We start from the raw sequence: 25,145 nt of genomic DNA, 5'->3' as shown, positions 1-25,145 counted from the left end.
TTGAACGAACTATAACTTTATACAGGTAAATAAATGCATGACCTAAACCTATATAAAAATAATATTTAATAATAATTTATGGAAATAATCCTTTCAAACGTATTCATTAATTATACCAAATTTGTATTAGAATTCATATCGAAATTATTAATTATAGTGCATTATTCAGAATTTTTAAGGAATAAAAGCATTTTTTTTTTTTTAGGGCATAGCCCTAGTTATAGATTAGGGATACTTTGAATTATAATACTAACGGTAAATTCATCGCTTCTACATTATCTCCCTCTGAACTATTATTTTTGAATAGTGTTTAATACAACCCACTTTAAAAAATGTTCTCTTCCTATATGTTAATGACTAAACTTTTAGATGTAATCATGATACAACAATTTCACATGAATGTAAAATAAATAAACAAATACAAATAAAGTCCATGACATTTTAAAGCCTTAAATATAGTAGTGGCAGTATTGTGTAAACAATTCTTAAATACTTTAAAATACTTAAAATTATATTTAAATATATACAGATATGAAGTACAAATACAGATGCATGGAGCAAGCATATTATTATAAAATATATTTCAAATACTATTAAGAAAATGTACACGAGAAAAAAAATATACAAATATGTACTTGGCATTTGACAAATATTTAAACATAGGTAACTTTTCCATTTTTTGTTTACTATACTTATTATTTTGTTATTGTACAAGTGGGTAAGAAAATTAATTTTCTAATTATTAATGGTAATCTAAAGTCGAGTGTCACATTTAACAACCGTTAGAACTACCTAATCCGTTTTATACTAAAAAACGAAAACCAGTAAAAATTTGTTTTACTTTAATAATTCTTGTATTAATTGATAGACGATTGTTTTTACCACAATAAATTGGTCACAATACATTTAATTTTGTTTTGTCGATATTTTGTTCTTTTCGATACTTTGGAAGTCGACATTTCAATCTGTCGTTGTTTCGTATTTTTTTAATGTTTCGACTATCGACATTTTACTCTGTCGACATATTAACTGTCAGCTTTTCGTCCGGTTCCCATTAATTAAACAAAACATGGTTATAAATTTGATTTTAATTACAAACAAAATATTACCTATGACGATTATCAAAAAAATAATCCGAAATGTGACGAATAATTCTTTTATTTCGAAATACTTTCAAATACTTTACAAAACGTCAAAACTGATAAAATACAACTGAGCAACAGATTCTACAACTGATTCCGTCTGTTATAGGTGCCTATAGCTCTAAAACCAACCTGTCAATTTTTCCGCCCAACAATTTTTAACCGTAGCCATCATGTTTTATACTTTACAGCTGTATCAAAGAACATATTTACATTTGACGTAATTGTGTAAATAATTATTAATCAGTACATATAAATATATTTATATAATTGTTCATACAATATGATTTGCATCAAAGTGGAAACGTATGATGCGACATTTTTAGAAAATTTACTCAAGTTTAGGTACATAAATATAGTTAATAGTTCTATGGATAATATAGGTCCCAATAACCTACAAATTATTTTTTAAAAGTTTTGAATAATTTTCAGTTTTAAGGCGTCCGGTGCCAATGTAATTTGGTCCACAAAAATAATAATTATGTTCTGTAGAATTAAACAAATTTGATAATTTTTTGTTTTAACTAATTAGAGTAATATTTAAAAGCCGAATCGAACTCCGTTTTTCAATATTCCAATCTCAAACTTTATAATATGTATTCAAAAATAATATATTTTTAAGCTTTTTTTTACAAAATTATATTATACCATTATTTGAAATAAAATAAAAATTAAAAGTGAATGCGGACTAAAGGAAGTTTTCTTCTTTTTCAGATATAAAATATTTTTATCAAAATCTGAAAATTTTACAAGGCCTGATAACTATTCTTGTTTAGTCATTTTTTAGATATAATACACCGTATCAACTTCTCTTATATAGGTATCAGCTTAGTGGAAAAGTATTATGGTGGTAAATACAATTTTAAATAAAATTTTATAGAATTCCGGAAAATTTGAAAAATCGGCACAGGGAACCTTAAGTAATACTAAACTCATATTATAATATTACAATAAGTAGGTAAGTAAACGTTTATCGTATTCATTTCATACAGTACAATATACATAATATATGTAATGGCCAGGGTTGACATTTTACAGTACTTAAATTGTAAAAAAATGCAATAAAAACAACAGAAAAAACAGAAATGTACGAATCAATATGTATTTATATGCAATTTATCACTTAAAAATATTATAATGACTTAAACTTTGAATTTTCGTTTGACGATAATTGCAACCGTAAAATATGATAAGTACACTATCAAAATCTGCCCTCATCTCGTCAGCAAAGTAGGTTTATTTACTTAATCTGTGTTTTAAAATTAGACAATAATCAAAAACACGTTTATGTAAACCATTATCGGTTTTGATTAAAAAAAGAAGTCAAAATATCTTTAATAGTTCATAAATAGGACTGAAATCTAAAAAAATATGAAATATATTAATTTTTAGATACTTATTGACAATTTATTATTTAAAAATATTATAAAAACTTAAATTTTGAATTTTCGTTTGACGATAATGGCAAACCACAAAATATGAAAATACCCTATCAAAATCAGCGAATATCAGAAGTTTAAAATTTGGATCAAGTAATGTGAAATGATGAATGTGGACGCTGCCCTCGTCTCGTCAGCGAAGCACGTTTATTCTCTTTATATGTGTTTACTCTTAAAATTATATAACAATCAAAAACACGTTTATTGAATTGTTATTTCGTAAAAAAATGATCGTTTTTAATTAAAAAATAAGTCAAAATATCTCTAAAAGTTCAGAAAGAGGACTAAAATCTAAAAAATCACAAAATATGCAAAATCATGCAATATTAAATTTTCAATTTCAGTTCTCTGAACCTTGAAACCAACTTTAAGTTTACTCTACTTTTTATTAAGCATTTAAAAAAAATATGCGAATTCCATAAAATCTGAATCTTGCCCACGGCCAATCGTATCCACAACATATAACTCCAAGTAGTATCGCAATAATTGAACATATTTTAAACTATATTTACAATATCAATATAATATTTTTTATAAATACATTTTTCAAAATCTTGAATAATAATATTGTCAATAGTAATGGGTGCTTGTACAGTTAAAAGTTAAATGATATTACAAATTAAAATATATAAACGATACATTTTTTAGCTTCATAATGTTTTATAAATTCATACATTTTTTTGATTTTGAGTCTTAATCCCCCACCCTCCCCAATTTGAAAATGTTATATATAATAATGTATTCAATTATAATACGCCATACGCTCATACGTCTTAAAATCTATACATTTAAAACATAAAAAAATTTGTTAACATTGTTATAAAATCAAATCCTATTCCTATATAATGTTATCTAGTTATTTTTTATTCATCAATTAAATAACAAAGATATAAATCACAAAGTTAAGTATTTACATTCATTATTATTACCACTATAAGCACAGCTTGTAATGAGGTAATCTATTATATACTCAAATTAAAATTGTACTTATTTCTGAACAAAATGTAGGCTCCCCAGCATGATTATTGGGCGCAGTAAACAAATAACTGAGTTTTGTACGAAAAGTATAGCACAACTTTTATTGTGATTTGCTCAGTTGAAGTATCCATAATAGAAAAAGTGGCGCAAATGTCAGCTGAAAATCTCGAAAGCTCGTCAGGGTGGTTTGCCTTACAAAAATATTTTGTTAAACAATTAAAAGATAAATACAATCTGGGTCAGTGCCTTCCTAAAAAAATAAAGTACTAGCATTTTTCGTGACCCGATTCCGGCCCAGTTTGGTTTTTTATATTCTTTTCGTACTACGTTTTTTCTACGCCAACTTTCAGTAAAAAGGAATCAGCATACAATTGCTTTTACCAGCCAACAGGGTGGTGGTTACGATTTCTTATCGATTCCGCCGGCTATATCGAATGGCATCGGGTATTTTTTACGTTAATTCCAACGACTGCAGAAACAATAATCAATGTTTAATTATAACCGTAATATACAGAAAAAAAATATAATACATACGTACCCTACAAATTATTTTACAAAACATATAGGTATTATGTAACCCAATTATATACATATTATTATATACGCCTATTATACGCCTACGATCTGTACAGACAAAAACTCATATAGGTCTGAACTCGCCGACGTGTCTGTTAGTGTATCAAAAACGACTCACCTTCGACACATTTCACTTCGAGGTTCTCCGTCGGGACGGCAGCGACTTCAACACGATTTTTCGGAAGTGAAAGAATGTGTTTTTTTTCGCTGTCGGTATATACACTGTTAAATGTTGTAAACGTCGACGGTCGTAATGATTTTTCCCATTTGAGGATCGTTAAGTATTTCCCGATTTACAAATTTCGAAGTGCACCCCATGGACTTGCCGATCTACTTCTAAGAGCTCGAAAACATTTTCGTCAATGTATATCTTCGCGTTGCATCTCTTATCGATGCACTTCCACATGTACGCACACAGACGTTGGGTATACTTGGATTTGAAAAACAGTCCGTTTTCGTAAATGACAAAATCGTTCTGTCGATTGCCGGGTACGATTTCATAGTCCATTATACTGCGCGACGTACAATAATTATAATAATATTACTATCACTCGCTCGAACAAATCGAGAGTCGCCGCCCGACTGATCAGTTTTAAGGACAATACTATATTATTACGTAAGTCGTTTCCTTACGTCGTTGGAATGTTGTCCGGCAACTATATTATTATTTATCCAGCGACAACCACCAGTCACCATAACACAGTCAGATAAAACTATGATAATATTATGTCTTCGCGGCAATGATATAACATGCGGTTCAGTGTTCGGTCAGAGGTTTCGTACGGTATAATTATCGTTCCGTAATCAAATTATCCTTCTCATAATAATTATTGTATTCGATAGAATCGCAGCTGTGGCGTTTACATTGGTCGTTTTCTCATTGTCGTCTTATCTACGTCATTATATATTATACGTTATTTATTCTGACGACAGTCGTATCAAACATCAAACAAGTGTACTGCGCAGGACGACTAATCGGCAGTGCCTTATCTACGACTTTTTTAAGGTTGGTGTCACTGACATATTAGGTACTTAAATTACTTTAGTAAATATATTACTTAAATTACTCAGTTTTGGTTCTCAACTATAGATTTTTATGTCTGCCAAGTGCCAACCGTGATTATAATATTTTGTTGCCACGGTATAAAATTGAAATAAGTTTTTGATATTTTGTGGTTACATGTCTTAGAAATTATAATAAAATTAATTTTTTGCTATATACGTATTATAGTGTTTAGTCTGAAAATAATAAATTTAATGATAAGAAACCGGTAAATGAGGACCAGTATTGGGTATCGTTTGATAAAAATATAATATCAGTGAGACCCAAATATTTGGTTCTCACGGCAATGTAAAAAAAAGACCTAGAACCAAATTTTGGTTTCAACATTGGTCAATAAACTACAAAAACCCACGTTGCGCTAAGCCCGTCACACGATTTAACATTTTCGTTTGGTGGGTACGCGTACCTCATTTTGAATAGTAATATGTAATGTGTAATACCTATTCGCGAAAAATCTAATCAAAAATAAATATACTGTGTGGGTACTTACGGATGTGTTGACGGAAGAGAGAACTGTTTTTTTCGGGTTTGTCGTATGGAGAAGACTGTTTATGCCGTAGACGGTACAACACTGCTGCTGAAACATAAACGAGAAACGATTCACTTTGACTAAACAAATATAATAAAAACCGTACAATAAACCGAATGCGGGCGGGACGATAAATCAGAACTGTCTTTGTTGTCATGCGAAGCCTCTATGGAACTTAAACGGTCGCGTTTATACTGATCGAGACGTACTGTTATGAGATTTGTATGTTTATAATAATACTATAATGGGCTTCTGTAGGCCGACAGCGTTCAGTGTACATATTACAGTGTCATATAATTATTGATAATATCGATTATTACAGCAGTTTATAAAAAATAAAAGTTAATAATTATTACTATCAATAACAACTGCGGTAGAATTTAATTGAATTTGTATACAGGGTGTAACACGGAGAACTCCGACAAATTCAATTATTTTTGTTCTAATTTTTCGATTTTCTCAATGTTTATTTAATGCCGAGGGAAAAACCACTGACAAATTACAATAAACCGCTTGAAATAGGATTTTAATTTCTAACGCTTTGTTTATCACCACAGAAACGAATAAAAAATAATAATATTATAATATTAATTCAACGTATATGCTATAATAAATAATAACAGTATAAAAAATCCACACTAATAAACCATCTCCGCTCAGAATCGTTTTTCTTATACAATGATATTATATCATTGAATTTGAGTTGAATACAAACCATTATACATTGACCCACTTGTAACCTACTGTACACCAGAACGACATCCACTTACCCAGTTTTTTTTTTTTTTATCATTTACAGACTCTCACCCTGCACGCATGGTATTACGTTTTTATTTTTTAATACAGAAAATAACAGTTGTTAAATCCATTATGCATTTTTTTTGAATAATTCAAAATATTCAATTTGTAAAGCTAGTTTTTAGAAAAAAAATGTTGTTTTTTTTAAAGCCTTGGTTTAAGTAGTGATTTTTTTTGAAATTTTTCAAAACGTCAAAATTGTATGAAATAACTCATTAATATTAAAGGTTATAACTTTTTGAAAAAATATTTCGGTCTTAGCAAGTACTTATTTGAAAATTATCAGAAAATATTTGTAAAAAGTTTATATTTTTTGAGTTTAAAATGTTAATCTACGACTGGATTGAGTTAACTTAACAAACATAATGAGATTTCAAACAATCATAAAAAATACACTGTATCATGACTGAATAGGAACATGTGTTGTCTCCGTCTTACAAATGTATAACATAGGAAAATCTGTTTTGCATGGTCAGAACCACTGAGGCTGCAATCCAAGCTAAGCAACTAAATGTTCACACTTTAAAAATTAGAACCAATTACTATTCAACGTTGATTTTTTTTCAATTTCAGCATTAAAAAAAAAAAAAAAAAATATTCAAATTTGAAAAACCTCAAAAATAATTAATTTTTAAACAATAAGATCTTTTTTCGTATTTATGATACCGAAAAGTTAAAAACAACGTTGCATAGTTAATATTCTCCACTTTCCTGTGTGAAAATTTGGTTGATTTACTTGGACTACAGCCAGAGTAGTTATCACACGCGCAAAAAAGTTTTCGCTATATTTTACATTTGTAAGACGGAGACATCACATGCTGGTGTAGCGACTCCTCTTAAACTATACAAAACATTAAAAATATACAAAAAGTTTTTATTCAAACATATATATATATTTTTAGAAACTGAAGCCGACCTAAGCTCGGTCACCTGGTATATACTGTACAAGTGTACATACTAAATATACCAACAGGCGACATTATACATAATTTGCATATTAAGGATGTATAAATATGTTAATATTCGACATTACACATACATATACATTGTATTATATAATTATGTAAAATACTTAAGTCATTAGAATTCATTAGTATTTTAAATTACAACCGATGAATATTATTTTATATCAGTTCGACAACGATGTGTGTGTTTTTGTTCTTGTCTGACGTCATCGTATTTGATGGAAGCAGTACAAATGCTTCAACTTTGTGCACTCGGTGGATTCTGGTAGAAAATTCTGTCTATAGTTTGCCCTTTGGAGAGTGATCGGAATTCCCCAGTAGGTACTTTTATAGTAATGAAAATCTCACTAAAATTAAGGGAAAAAATAGGGTTGTTTTTACAAAATTGATTTTTCTCGTTTATTTTGTGTTAAAAAAAAAAAAAACATTAACCGTGATATTATATTATGTAGTCCGTGTACGTCAGTTGAACATACAATTTATCTTCGGAAATATATATACTGTGGTTATAATAGTGATACCAGTGACAATAACCACAATAATTATTGAACACAATTATTGTTTTTTCACAAATGTTTTCAATTTTCGTCGATCGCCGTGAATATTTTATGCACACATTTTTAAGCGTTACAAATTGTATAGTTTATTAAGAATCATTTTTTTAAGAAGAAAATATAAAAATATATATTATTATTTTCGAATGAGAATTTTAGTGAAATCACTTAATAAATAAACATTGTTTTATTTATTAAAATCAGTTATTATTATTACTATGACTGTTTGTTTCCGGAAAGTCCCGGATATACGGGCTCACGCAAACAGCTATAAGATTTGAGTACTACACGTCACGTTTTACGGAAGTGTGGTGGTTAATCGGAAAATACAGTCTAAAGGGCCTGCACAAGAACGGTTTTTTTTGCACGAAAACTATAACGGCTCGTACAGTGATCCGATTTCGATGATATTTTAATTTGGAAAGAGAAATAATAATTCTTACAGAGCTAAGATTTTTAAAATTAATTTTTGGTCGGTGGTGACATGTGCACGCATGTTACCCGGACACAACCTCACTCTCACTAATCATTATTATTTACGACTAACACAAATGCCACGGGAGGTGGCGAAATTCGCTATTTCCTAATTATTACCCCTTATTAAAGACACACGAGTTTGCTCCTTAATGCGCTTGAAAGTGAGTAATTTTTTCGTGCATTTAGACCCATGAGCGGAGCGAAAAAATATACTTCCAAAAGTCCAATTTTAATTTTGAAAAAATATTTAAATTTCTTCCCTTCTTGTCTGTGTTTGGTAGGACATTATTATAATTTTTTTTTAGTATCACAAAAGTAAAAGTGAACTTTGAAAAGAAAATTAATTTGGTGTCATATTAATTAAACGATACAACAAATCAAAAATCCATTTCCCACATTACTCGGAAAAGAGAATATGGAGTTCAAATATTTTTTCAAAAATTAAAATCTGGCTTTTGGTACCTGAGTGCATTTTCTCCCACTCTTTGGGATTTTCACTGCCACAATTTTTTATTGGCCACATGGGAGTTGACAAATTTTTGATCGCAAAATATATTGAAGTGTGACCGAGCGTACCTATATTAAGTACGTTATGGATTTCCAACAATCTTACGCAGCAATCTTCACAAAATTCACAGCCACGTCGCGTGTCGTGTCGTGTCGAACAAATCGCATTGTGATTTGTACTTTTTTGATATCATGTGATAACCAAGTAGCAACCGAGTATTCAAATAATTGACTACAGCTCAAGTTTTAAACCGTATTAGTTACCAGTTGTCAACATAATAACCAAGCCAGCTCACATGACACGACACATACGACGTAGCTGCGAATCCAACTATTTGTTCGTAATTTACATTGAATTACATAAAGCGTTAGGGAAACTCATGCACACTAATCATCATTCACTACGCACACAGTCACCAGAAACTCACGTCGGGCATAGAATATTGCCTAAATCCGACCCCTTAAATAGGGTTCACTTTAATAAGTTATTAAAATATTTTAGATTAATAATTGGACACCGCCGTCCTAGCGGCTTTGAATCGTTTCGTATTATGATTTCAACGTCGGATCGGAATTTCACTCGTACAATGTACCAGCTACTACGGTGACCTTGACCTATATAATATAAGCAACAAGTTGATCTAACCTAAAACCTGTAGCAGCTATATATATTGCCTATTCGACGACGATGCACACGACACGGTATCCGTAATATACAGCAGGACCACTTCCCGTCGTTTCGTGTCGGCCGATACCATCTTTATCGCGTAGTTGGAATTTAATAGAAAAAAAATAGTTGTTTTAGAAATACAATTATAATGTTTATGGGATTATCACGCGGTCGTCGTGCGCCGCCATCAACGTGTTCGCATACAAATTTATGTAAATTAATACGTGTCTAGCTATAGGTACCCCCGTGCACCCATAGAATATTATAAACATAATGATAATATTATATATCTAATAAGAATTCGTTATAGGCACACGTATTCACGTTTGACAGATAATAGAATATAAAGTTTACATAAACAATTATAACGCGCTAAAAACAAATATATATATATATATATACAGAGTGATTCGCGTGCAAGCCATCTCTTTTTCTTCTTGCAATCTTGTCATTCAAAATCAGATTTCTGGAATTTTTAAATAAATACTCAAGACCACTTGAGATTTTTCATTTGACTCGTATCCTGTGGAGATGCAACATTCCGTTTTTCAAACAACAACCCCAGTTTTCCACTGATTCCACTTATCCAGAAACATATTTTTTTCATTGCAAAATTTCGGTTTATAATAATTATTATAAGTTTGCAGAATTTACAAAAAAACTTCGTGTTTATGTTTGAAGATAAAAACTAATTAACTTATTAACTGAAGTTAAGTTACGTTGACGGTATTTGTCAACTTAATTTTAAATTTAATTGTCGAAATAAAAATGTCTATTAACTTAATTTTTAATTTAATTGAAAAAATAATAATGAACTTAACTTAACTGTGTTGAAAAATATCATTAACTTGCCCGGCCTTATAAATATCAGATCTACAATGTGGGTGCAGTAAAATACCATTTTAAATATCACATTTGGTACATGATCGAAATATATTAAGATCTATGTAGGCAAACTTATTAACTGTCTATAAGTGCATAAAATGTACATCGTGTTTCTGAATATTTATACGAAAAGAAAAATTATAGTCGATAGGTAATTAAAATAAACTTAAAATTTAATTTCATCTATCGATGTTAGTATATTTTCCACTTCGAAGAAAATTTATGAATCATAAATACGTATTAATAATTAATTATACATGTATATAGCTAGTGTGAATTATGTAATTTTACATTTTATTCGTTTCTATGCGGTGATACACAAATAGTTACCCAAAATTGGATAGAAAATTAAAATATCTGTACCCAGCCCGCCCAAAAACATATTATATAATATGCTAAGATTATTGCACATGCTCACAACCCAAATTTAAAATTTGAATATAGATTGAAATGCAAAGGTAGAAATAGGATTTTGTACGCATTGGGAAAATATTAAAATTACTCCCAATACCATAGGCTAAGGCTCTTAAATACCCTTCCTCAAATATGTTTTCTAATAAAAAGCATAATTAGCACAGTTAAATGTATTATTTCTTCAAATACTGTGAAACCTCGATAATTCGAATTTTCTTCAACTCGAATTTTTTTCCGCCCCCAACCGAATCGAGTATTTAGTTACAAATATTTTGGTAACAACATAAAACAATGATACATAATTATATTAACTTTACATTATTATTATTATTTATTATACATTATATTTATCACAACTACCTGTTCATTTTGAATATTTAATTTACGACCATATTAAAATATTTATTCAAATATGTGTACTATGCAGGATATTATTTAAAAATCAAAATATTACTTATTAAACTTTTTGTCGGAATAAAACATGTACGTCAATAGAAAAAGAAAGAGTTTAATAATAGTAAATAAACTGCGCTTATAATATATTTGTACGTTGATTGATGTGCGCACTATGTTTATAAAAGTGATTGAACATCAAACATGTTAACATCGACACAGCATCAGAATCTTAAAAATTGTAGCTTATATAGTTATATGTAAAATGTTGAACCAATTCAAAAATCTCAAAGTGTCTTTGGAACTTTGATTGACGTCCGGAAGACGAAATTATGAATACGGAATCGCGATCACAATAATTACCTATTATGGCGCACAAACGGCAAACGGCTAAATTATATTCATCGGCTAGATAACGCATCTGTCATTGTGATAACACAGATCATATTTGATATCGGGTGGTTCACTTCCTGGCCAAGCCATGTAACTCTTAAAAATGTCACTAAACAAATCGAAACTTACCTCAAATCAGTATCACAACTAATGCAGAACAGTTTTTATGATACATCGTTGGTTATTAACTATACGCATCGCTGATATTTAGCACTAACGCCAAATTCCTGACCGTTGTCATATTATTTGATGCAATAATTATAGTAAAAGTCTTGTACAATCAGAGTCGGTGTATTATTTGTTTTAAACAAAATAAACGGTTTGAGTTTTTAACAGTTAAAAACAATGTTATAAACAGTTTATTTAAAATAATTTGATTTGAATTTATTATGTAATTTACTTATATGCCAATATGCTGTGTAATACTATAGTATACTTTATGTTTCACTGTTTATTTGTTACTTGTTTTAAATCGTATAAGTATTTGAAATGTATTTTAAATATTTTTTGAACGAATTTTTTATGTGGACATTATATTATGCATATTAATATATTATATTATAACTATTAAGAAAAAACATTTTACCTCACCTGATAATTCATTCAATAAAATTAAAAAAAAAGAAATTAAAATAAAGGATGGTACCAAATAGATATAATAATTATTTAATACTTTAACTTTTTTTTCTGAAGAATATATATTATTATTTATTATTGATAATAAGCCGAAAAAAGACAATGTTCACTTAGATTTTACACTGTTGTAAACATATATCTTATTAGTTTTAAACAATGAACAAAACGTTTAAAACAAATGTTTTAAATTCAAGTTTTAAACATGTCTACAACAATTTGTTTAAAATATTTTGTTCTACACATAACGACTCTGCGTACAATCATATTTTATTCTTCATATGTAATACTACTGCATTGAGGTAAGTTCGAGTTATCGGTAAATGCAAAAGTGCACCATCTGGTTCTATAAAATCCGTGGCGGTAATTTGTATTTGTACTTCACGGCGGTGTTCATTAAATGATTAATTATCATTTTACGTTGTGTTTGATAATATATTTTTATTTACCTAAAAATATGTACCAAACGTTTTAAAAAACAATACCTAACTTAATCCTGCAGGGCATTGAGTGAAATATGAACCACCTGTTATCCTTTTATATCCTTTTTTCATTTTATTGTCTTTAAAATGTTTCAGCACGTTAGGTGCTATTATAAGTACAGTAAATTACGATTACAATTTAATTTTTACATTTATATTAGTGATAAAATGATATAATAATTCATAGTAAGTTATAAGTTTGATATTATTAGTGTTGGTTATTTTTATCTTCCGATGAAAGCTCTTCAGTGTCCGTTAGGAGGATGTCTTGGGAAAAATATAATATAAATATCCTTAGAAACAGTGTCCGACCCATATTATACTATTATACTAATCGCGGTACTGTTAATCTTGTTACAAATTGAAGCTATTCTATCGGAAATAATTACTAAGTTGTGATTACAATTTCAAAATAGTATACTAATGTATAAAAATGGTAAAAAAAAATATGAGTGATGGGGGGCGTAGATCCCTTACGCCCCCTCAAATACACCAATACTGGGGCCGTCGACGGCGACCACCACTCGAACCATCATAATATATACAAATATATACAGAACTTTCGATTTGAGAGGGGAGGTGTGCAGAAAGGATACGCCCTCCTCTCACTCACTTTAGCGTCATGGATTAAACACACGAAGTCTATACGGTCCAATTCGTCGGAAACAAAAAGAAATTTAGTAGTTAATAATTTAAAATTTTTAAATATCGGTTAATAAATAAATGAAAATTAGGAAAATGTGTTCAGATAACTTACTGACAAAAATAGATAACAGAATTTTATCAACAGATGACGAACTAAATCAAACATTGACGGGTTTAAAATAAGAGTTTTTTTTTAAAAACATTCGAACGCTTACACCACTATAACGCCTGATCTGGGCACATCGGGGCATCATAAATGGCCGAAAAATTGTATTCTACATTTTTTTTTATAATTGTTATTGCATAATATTAGCATGAAACAATATTATGATCAATAATTTCTGTGGTTTCAACAGTTTAAACATCTACTAATTATTGTTAAGGCACTCTACTTTTTAATTTTCCAGATTCTTACGGTTTCGGATATTACGGTCCATACATTTTTATTTTCAGGATCTTTATGGTCCGGGAAATTATGGTCCGAATATTTACATTCTGAAATCCTAAAATCCGTTAAATTATTTTCTGGAATTTTACATGCGTCCTGCATTTTGCATTACATTATGTTTCAAATAAATTTGATCCGAATAAATATTGATTTTCCAAATAATTTAAAAACTAAACTACTTTACTTAAATGACTGTTTTATTTTATTTGTTTTAATTAAAATTTGTTTATAATAAAGATCGTCGATTATAAATACAATTGCAGGTTATATTTAGAAATTAGCAGTTTTGAATTTTGGTATTTAAAAAAAAAAAAATGTTTTACTGTACCTGCTTATTGCGCAAGAATATTTTAATTATGTATAACGAAAGTGAAAAAATATTTCAGTTGTCATGTTTTTCTGTCACACGCTATATTTTGGTAGGCAACAAGTTTATAATAACATTTACCTACCAGATTATAATATACGAACTTCAAGGTTAGGGATAATAACGTACGAATTACAAAATTAAATACTTAGTTGTATCAGTGAACGAAAAAACCTCTCTCATAATATTAACAATCTTGTCGAATTTCAATTAAGTATTTGTGTAAAAATATATATAATTTTATATTAGAGTGAAAAAGCATGTTCCGCCTTCAAATACTTCTACGCCTGTTATTATTTTTGCTTTTTTTTTAACGAAGACGTTAATTATTGTGATTTTTATAAAAAATAGTTTATTAATTCAGAAATTTGAATTTTGTTTGAGTAAAAAACAGTTACAATTTATCATAGTTATAATAAAATATTGACAAGAGATTTGTTAATTTTAAATAAATATACATTTTTTTATTTACCGTGATGTCGTTTTTCGTTCAGCGTTGTGGTTGATATTTTATTAAAAATTAAAATAAATTGTATACCTACGCGTTATTCAGTAATACAATATATACAATTTTACTAATAGATACTATTACGCGGACACACATTTAAAATTATATATGGTATAATATTATATAAACTATGGGTGGCCAATATTTTTGCATATAGTGCCAATTAAAAAAAAAATAAATAGAATTTGCCATCAAAAATGAACACGGCAATCATTAATGTTATTTTGACACAATAATAATTGTTGTGTAATACAATATTTACGACTTTTGTGATTTACTCAATATTGAAAAACATTATTTTAGAAATACTTAAAAAATGTATTTTATTTGACGCCAATGCAATATAAAATGTTCGCGTGCCACAGGTTGGCCACACATAATATAAACGCAGGTATATTATGTAATACGCGAGTAAACGTTCGTGATGGCAAAGATCGGGCGAACAAAAAAATGATCTCAAAAAAAAAAATTAGTTTTTCTGTCACGGTAAAGTTATTTCAAATTTGAGATAAAGAAAAATTCTACAAATTGACGTTTGAAATGGTAAGAGGTTTGAAAATTTACCGATCGAGTGTCGACGCGCCGGTGAATGCAATAACGGTAATGTTTTGCAAAAATCAGATACAAAGTTAGTGAATAATTTTTTGAATATCAAAAGTTTTTGACAATTTGACGGCAAGACAAAATTATTAAGTACATTAATATAATATGCAACAAGAAAATAATATTATGCTTAGAATAATAATATTATATATTTTATATTACCCATCTAGCTCAAATTATTTTACATTTTCGTACCCACAAGATAATTGAAGATTATTGAACGAAAAAATCGTTCTCATAATATTAAAAATCTTGTCGAATTTCGATTAAGTATTTGTGTAAAAATATATTTCATTTTATATTATAGTGAAAAACTGTCACCACGTTCCGCATTAAAATCCCTCTACGCATGTTTTGAATTTCGCTTATTTTTAATAAAGACATTAATTATTGTAATATTTATAAAAAATTCTTTACTTATTCAGTAATTTGAATTTTGTTTGAGCAGTTACGTTAATATAGTTAATAAATAGTCAATGCATCTACTCAAATTCTATATAATATAATATTGACAAAAGATTTGTTAAATCGACTTTAACATAGGGCTTGAAAAAAAATTTGTTTTTTTTTTTATTATTATTGGTTAAGGCTTCAATTACATAGATTATTAGCCTAGTGTTATTTACAAACTAAAACTAATTATACAATAATAGAGCGAGAAGAAGAAACATATGTTATATACAGGAGAATTATAATTTATCGACTAAACCAATTAATTTAAAAAAACTGACAAAATTCGTTTTATGTTATTTAAATTAAAACGTTACACAATTGTTGTGTTTCGTTATTTAAAATTAAAATGTTGTACAAATTTTGCGTTTGTCGTTATTTAGAATAGTGTTAATACCTATTAAATTTATTAATTACGAATTATTACGAATTGCTTACTAACCTTTCAAACCGTTACGAACCCTGTCAATACTTTTTTTGAGTTTCGGGTGCTGGAGTACTACTCAACCTGTTACCCGCAAATGGAAAATGGATTTGGGCGGTAATACTTAAGTTACAAATTCTAAATTTGTGGTCACGAATTATTACGAATTGGTTACTAATTTGTGTAACCGTTTTTGTAACAAAATGTTAACTTTGCGGTGCCAGTGACCTGTAGATATGCATAATATGAATATGTCTACGAAACTAATATAACTTTTAAATTTTTTCGTTTTGCGTTATTTTTTGTTCAATGAAATTCTATAAATTACGTTTTCCAATATTTTTCGTTTAACGATATTTTATAAATTACGTTTTGTGTTGTGTTTTGTTTAATGATATATAATATATTTTGTTAATCGTTATGTTTTGTTTTGCGGTATTTAATTATTTTCGTTTTCCGCTACAATTACATTTACAAATTTCAATCGTTTTTTCGACAAATATAACGTTATTATAACGTTTGCTTTAATATCAATTTATTTATTCATCGTAATGTAATTTTTCGTTCAGTGTAAAGGGTAAGTTTTTATTAAAAAACGAAATTAAATTGTAAACGCGTTATAGACGATAATACAATATATTATACAATTGTACAAATAGATACGCAGGATAGGTTAGGTTAGGTTGTACCTAATCTAAACCTATGTAATACGTGCTCATTATGTTAAAACTCGGTAGTTTATGTCACGATAAAGTTTTTTCAAATTTGAGTTTGAGATTACGAAAAATTTGATATATTGACGTTTGACACGGTAACAGTGTATCGATACTAACTACGCGCCGGTGAATGCAATAACGGTAATATTTTAGAAAAATCGGATACAAAGTTAAATAAAAACATTTTGAAAATTAATAGTTTTTGACAATTTGACGGCGAGTCATGTAGCTACATAAATATAATATACGACAATAAAATATGTTTTTAATAATAATATTATATAATATACGTACTTGCAAAATATAAGAGATCTGGTGTTGCTCCTAGGTGTCGATGTGCTGGACTAAACCGTTAAATAAAAATAAATATTATGGATTCTGAGATAACGATGGAACTTTTTGATAGAACCATAATAATCTCAATGTCTAATGATATCGCAGTAACTCTATCAGAGTAAGCCTATCGACGTTTAAAAATAATAATAAACGCGATTAATGGATGCTATTAATTATATTATTGATAATAATATATACTTTAACTACGCACAGATATAATATATCGTTTTCTTTAAAATATAAAATAATATAATAATATTTTAGATAGTGTTATAATATTATTATTATGACCAACACATGGCTGATGTCAGGTTTAAAATTAATTACATCCTGACTACGCTCTTTCTTCAACCGTGCAAACGGCCACCCTGAACAGCGTCGTTCGTTCGATTTATACGGCGACTGGGGACCTACCTCACCGGTTAGGTACCTACCTCACACACTTTTTTTGGTGGGGAGGGGGGGAGCTAAGGCCAACCTAACAAAACTATTTATTTAAAATAACCTATAGGGTGCTAATATCTAAATCAACAAGTCATATTTTAGGAGGTGCTAAATCGTAGTCAGTGGGTGCTAAGTCCCTCCTAGCCCTCCCCTCTAGTTGCTTTAATGTGGGGGGAGGGGGGTATGACACAACCCTGCGTTCATCAACCGTACACAATGCTACTCTGGCCCAGGAGTGAGAATATCGTAAGGTTAGGTCGTGGCTCACTGTTGCGCGTCCGGAAATCCGGCGAGTGAGTCGCGAGTTCAAATCCTGCGCCGGACGTATTTTGAGGAAGTCAGTGGTTTTACAATAGTGTTTGTTTTTTTTTATCCTGTATACAACATTTCTACCAGGAGGAGTGCTTCGAGTATTTTATCTTTTTAGAAAATTGGATCAAGATGGTTCTTTAAAGAGGTCATTTTTCGATTTTCCCAATAGTTATTTAACGCCACGGAAAAACCACAGACAAATTACGAAAAACCGCTTGAAATGGTATTTTAATTTCTAACGCTTTGTTTATCACCATAGAAACGAATAAGAAATTATAATATTATAATATCCAGATTCCAGACTGACAAACCGTCTCCGCTCAGAATCGTTTTTCTTATACAATGATATTATATCATTGAATATCAATGAATATCAAGTTTATCACAATCAATTATACATTTACCCACTTGTAAGTTGTAATCTACTGTACAGCCGAGCAACATCCATTTATCCTTATTTTTTTCATTTAATCCTCGTTATCTCTCCCCAAGACCAGCCACACCACTTTAGGTTGCAACTATCCGATATAAAAGGAGAGACAAACCGTTTTTGGGGAACGTGCCAAAATGTTGTCATCAAAACTTTGAAAAAAAAATGACTTGCTAGAATTATAATTGTTCCTAGGTGTCCATAAACAATTTTTCTGAGGGTGATGGAGATCTTAAAAAAAATCACCTAAATAATTTTAATATATGATTATCTCGTGTATTTTGTTCGTCTTGATGTTTTCATAAAATAAACCACATTAGCTTGATTTAATAATATATCATATACCTAACTGAATTACCCGTTGTCGTCTGGAAAAAATTGTGATGTCTGTGATATTCGCTTGTGATTATGCGACCAGTTTATTATTAGGTAGGCAATCAGCCTGCCGTAGATAGCGGACCTCTCGTAGTGCACACGTAAGTGTATAATTCAGGGTTGGCATGTATTATACATAAATGTATAATATTTTCGTATTAGACGTTGTACTATACGTATAATTACAGTGGCGCCGAACACGGGTATTAACCATGGAAAATTCCCCAAAACTATTTATGATCGAGTGGGTCATAATAAATGGTCAGTCATTAGTGATATTTAATATTTACACATCATCATAATTTAATAATAATGGTAAGTGTGAAGAATGGGCAATAATAGTATGAGTATGGCTGGTCACCTCCAGGCAGTGTATCGTGATTATAATTATAGGTACACTATATTCGAGAGTAGCTAAAAATTTTTTTTAAGTAGGTGGTTCTAACACCAGAATTTTTTTCCCATAACATTAAATATAGATCGGCGCCACTTTATCGTGTTATAATCATTATATTACAATTTTCAGTACATAATTACATTTTTGTTCATCCTTGATTGTAAAAAATATTAAAAATGTATAATATTGTTACATTATTATATTTATCATCTATAGTTTGTTCTTTTACGTAACCTAATCTATATTTTATACATTATCGATGTATACTATTATAAAATCATATTATTATAATGTTTTTTTTTCATTTGAATGCATTTTTATTTTTTATTTTTTATTTGTATTGTGTTTTATAAGACGTATTACTTAAAAAAAATGTAAATTGTATTTTGTATTTTGTTAACAATTGCAACGATTCACAATGTTAACTATTAAATTATTAACTATAAACTATATAAGCTATTAAACTATTAACTATAGTTATATATTGGAGTACTATTAACTATTAGATAACTAGTTATGTTTATGCAAGTTGCAAGACTGATTTTTTTTTCTTAATTTTCTTACTTATTTTTTTTAAAATTTATTTACCAGTTGCAACTTAAGCCATTGGGTGGTTTTTAACTGTGGGGGAGAGTACTGTAGGTTTTAAACACTTGTGTTTTTGTTTGGTAGAATTTTCAAGTGGGGGGCACCTGTAGGTATCTACCATGACAGCCCGAAGAGAAGTACCGCCCGTGGCCTAGTTTTGAACCGGCGACGGTGCGCGTCGCAACCGACTCCTTAGTCCGCACGTCCATTCCGTCCCCACGTGAATGACTTAATTATTTAAATTATTTCATTTCATTTCTATTGTTAATATCACTTCTAATTTAATATTATTAATTTTAAATGAATATAAATTAAAAGCAATATTCAAAGAACAAAATATTACAAACTGAACTATTTTTTTTTATGTATAGCATGTACTCATAATTAATATATATAATATTCTTTATTCAATATTCATTAATGAAAAGATTACAAAATAATCAAGCAAGATTAACTAATAATACTATTAATAATAATAAATTCATATTACTCATGATAAATAAAGTAAGAAACTAATAAGTAAGTAATAATTATTAATTATATAAACAATACAAATTTAGTTATTAAATACTAAGAAGTTATCCAAATTAACGTCCAAACAATTATAATTTATACTCTATGTATGGCATAACATTTTTTAATCATAATTTAAATATTATATGAAAGAAAAAATAGAAATAGCAATTTATACGTTTTCTATATGTATATATCTAAATGTAATGTACATCATGGGGTTTAAAATTTGTTTGCATAAATTCACCTAACCCTGGTATAGTGGTATAATCTAACTCTAAAGTCATACCAAGTTTGTCGTTATTACTTAACTCAACCTAAGGATTGGATACAATCCGTTGGTTTTTCATCGTCCGAAAAATACTATCAATAAATACGAAATCCTAACCTAACCTACCCGTGCTAAAAAAAAATCATACATTCATAAAGAAGTCATCAGTGAAAATGATAAAAAAAACTATGTAAAAACAATCAGGACCGGATCTTAGTTTTAACCTAACCTAACACCCAGGGAAAATGAAAATAGTATACGCCCATTTCAAGGAGATGACCAGAATAAGTTTTTTTTTACGAAAAATCAAGCACACTCACACAGTATTGTGAGGACCTACCATTTACAAAGCCTTTTGCAATATACTGGACCAATAAATAATTTACCACAAATAATTTAAATTATTTTAACTTAAAAATGAAACATTTCAAATTTTAAACTAATTAAGTAATAGTTTTAGAAGCACGTCTTAATGGTGTATTTAAAGCTAAAATCTGTGGTCAATATTTCTAAGTTCAGGTTTAGAATAAATATTATTGATAATAACAGCATGATTAACATGTATGAATAATATATTAACAAATCTGAATTAGGAGGTATTCATTGCTTACTTTTAATATAAACAGCTTTATGTAAATAATAATATTTAATTTACAATATAACAACAGTCAACATTATACATTTTTAATATTTGTTACAATCAAGGTACGGACAAAAATATAATTATGTACTGAAAATTGTAATATAATGATTACAACATGATAAAGAAATTTACATTATCACGGATTATAACTTATGGATTAAATGTATACTTTAAAATATCTCCATTCTAGATTCTACATTTTATAAATTTCCAAAAAAATAAGAACCCGGTTATCTGTTTGACTTCTTGAACTATATAAATAAATTATATGAAAAAAACAGTTTATGATAAAAAAAAAAAATAATAAACTAGAATATAAATTATCTTTTAAATTGTTTTAACATAATATGTAAAACATAATATGAAATCTGACTTGGGCTACTTTTAGCCTTTTGTATTTACTATCAAGTTTATCAATAAAATGAATAGTTATGATATTTGGATTTAAAAAGAAAACACAAATAACAAATTATATTCCATTTTACATTCTTTTTCATTTATCTAGTGGCCATAGTGTAATTTTTAAAAAAGTTTGGTTTATAAAAAGAAATTTGTTAAATATAAAGACTTTTATAAACCTAGGAACATGTAATTTAATAAATTGTCTGAAAACAATTAAATCAGTAGTAAGCGATATTCTATGTGGGTAGTACCTACCTATTTGAAAAAATATATAATTGTTAATTTAAAATTACATAACAATGAATTACAATTAATAGTGCCATTTTTAAGATTGAGTTTTAAATGACTATTTACATAATATATAAAAAAATGTATATAATATTTTAATCTTCTTAATCTTAACATATTATAAAACAATGCCCTTTTTTCTCTCTGTATACTTAGACCTTTAAAACTACGCAACAGATTTTGATGAAGTGTTTTTTTTAATTGATAGAGTGATTCAAGAGGAAGGTTTATATAACGTATATAACATGCATAATATAGTAGAGAAACACCCTTTGGAAGTGCTCAAAAAGGAATTTTGAGATTTACGATGGAATTTTTTGTTTATTAATGGTTGCCATGGACACACACATAATATAGAAAATATTCAAATAAAATAATAATAAATCTTAACCTTAACAAAGTCCCACTGTCTGTTTGTATGCTTAGATCTTTAAAACTACACAATGGGTTTTGATGCGGTTTTTTTTAATTGATAGAGTGAGTCAAGGGGAAGGTTTATATGCTGCCCCTTTTTTGTATATAAGAGCGTATATCGAAAAGAACTCTACTTATTTTAATACGGTTTTCACTAATAAGTAACGGGGAAGTTTTTAAAAAAAGTCAATAAAAGTTATTTCAACAGATTATTACTTGAATATTGGAGGGTGTATTCTGCTTGATTTTTCAACTCATATAGGCTATAGATAGGTACAGGGTAGCTCACACATAATTTTTTTTAGCATACGCAAAAATAAATTTTTTTCTGTCAATCTAAATGCTTGCAATTCCGTTACATATTATATTAATATTATAATTAGAAGAAACATGGTATATAAATTGTGTACAAAAAAATTTATTAAAAATACAAATATTTGGCCTGGACAACGTCGGACGGGACAGCTTGTATTATATATATATACTAGCTGATCCCGTGTACTTCGTTATTCGTTAAATGTACAAACCGTATATGACTCAAACTTTGTCCTTGCGTTATTTAATATTCGGTGTATGATGTTCTAGATTTATCTTAACTTTTCTGTTGCCCAGAATAAAAATTCTTATTCGCAGTAGTATATTATCAGGTAGGCAATCTACCTGCGGTAGATCGCGGACCCCGTGCATAAGTGTACATAAGTGTATGATTTAACTCTAAAGTATCAAAGTTATACCAAGTTACTTCATTTTTTTTTTTACTTACTTTTTTTTTTTTTTACTTTATTCCACCTACGGTTGATTAATATAATCAATTAATACAAAATCCTAACCTAACCGTACTAAAATCCGATGAATAAAAAAAAACCAAATTTAATCTTTTTTAAATTAGCCTATCTTCTTCCCAGAGGTCTAATCTAAACGCAAACATTTATTTATATATATATATTATATATATATATTGACAAAAAATAATAATACAAATAAACAAACATGCCCGATTAACTAATAACAACCAATATATAATACACTAATATTATTTTTATTTTTATTTTTTTCTGACAAGGGGACAACCCTTATCACTTAAGGGTATAAAAAATAGATAGTAGCCGATTATCAGACATACTGAATATGCATATAAAATTTCATAAAAATCGGTGAAGCCGTTTCGGAGGAAAGTATGGTAATTAACATTGTGAAACGAGAATTTTATAATATTATATTAGATTATGTGCAATAAAACGATTACCATAGATACTATATGTTATTATATTACTAGTCGGAGAGTACATTAATATTTGATAGACTATAGACGTGTACACCCCGCTGACAGTTACACGGCACTGCGTACCTATTTCATATTTGTCCTTTTTAATTTTTAAATCAATGTTATAAGTTATTACTTATCTTGATTAAAAATAAAATAAATTTTTTATAAGCTTACCCCATCAAAATCCGTTGTGTAGTTTTAAAGATTTAAGCATACAAACAGACAGCGGGACTTTGTTAAGGTTAAGATTTATTATTATTTTATTTGAATATTTTCTATATTATGTGTGTGTTCATAGCAACCATTAATAAACAAAAAATTCCATCGTAAATCTCAAAATTCCTTTTTGAGCACTTCCAAAGGGTGTTTCTCTACTATATTATGCATGTTATATACGTTATATAAACCTTCCTCTTGAATCACTCTATCAATTAAAAAAAAACCTCATCAAAATCTGTTGCGTAATTTTAAAGATCTAAGTATACAGAGAGAAAAAGGGACATTTTTTTTTAATATGTTAAGATTAAGAAGAATTAAATATTATATACATTTTTTTATATATTATGTAAATAGGTAGTCATTTGAAACTCAATCTTAAAAATGGCACTATTAATTGTAATTCATTGTTATGTAATTTTAAATTAACAATTATATATTTTTTCAAATAGGTAGGTACTACCCACATAAAATATTGCTTACTACTGAAAATATATGTAATATATTTACTACTGTAAATTCTACAGTAAATCAAGTTGATTACACGTTATACTATTTTGTAGTTTTGACTTTCGTTTTAAAATCAATTTTCAATTTTCAATTTTAAAATTTTAAACCTTAAAAATACGCCTATGAAAATTATACGCCCGGAGATAAATCCCCGACTCCCCCCCCCCTAGATCCGGCCCTGAAAACAATGCAAACTATTAGTCCACCTAACCCGTGGCTTAAACTCGATAATAATTATTAAAACCAATAGTAACCATTATTTTATAAACAACAATTTCCATCACAAAATCTCAAAATCCCTGTTTGAGCACCTTCCCGGGGTTGGACCTGGTCCAATTTTAAATCTAAATCATCCCGGGAACCACTTAAACATGTGCAAATTATTTTATCAAAATCGGTCCAGTCGTTTAGGAATACACAATGGACATGCAGACGGACAGACAGACATTAATTTGTATATACAATATGGATTGCAGTGTTTTGATTCGAAATAATTTATTGTGAAAAACAAAGTTACATGTTATTAGGAAGGTTAAGTTAAGTGTTGAGTTTATTTGGAATGAGCCCCTTTTTTTTCAAAAAACAAAATAAAAAACATAAATCTGGAAGCAATGAGTTCAATTCAATTCCCATATGTGGTGGTCATAATATTATTGTAACGCTATCTAAAATAATATTAT

The 25,145-nt window shown here is 28.7% G+C and overlaps 1 long non-coding RNA gene across 1 annotated transcript in view; it reads right to left on the bottom strand.

The window, feature by feature from the left end:
• Window positions 1-25,145, bottom strand: part of LOC132936852 (uncharacterized) — an 80,049-nt gene that overhangs the window by 1,000 nt on the left and 53,904 nt on the right. The window contains exon 2 of the long non-coding RNA XR_009663548.1: window positions 5,689-5,772. This is a non-coding gene — a long non-coding RNA (uncharacterized LOC132936852). The remainder of the gene's footprint in view (window positions 1-5,688; window positions 5,773-25,145) is intronic.

Source organism: Metopolophium dirhodum, chromosome 1 (genome assembly GCF_019925205.1).
Source record: "Metopolophium dirhodum isolate CAU chromosome 1, ASM1992520v1, whole genome shotgun sequence".
NCBI lineage: Eukaryota > Metazoa > Arthropoda > Insecta > Hemiptera > Aphididae > Metopolophium > Metopolophium dirhodum.
This window is presented reverse-complemented; position numbering and strand designations above follow the sequence as displayed.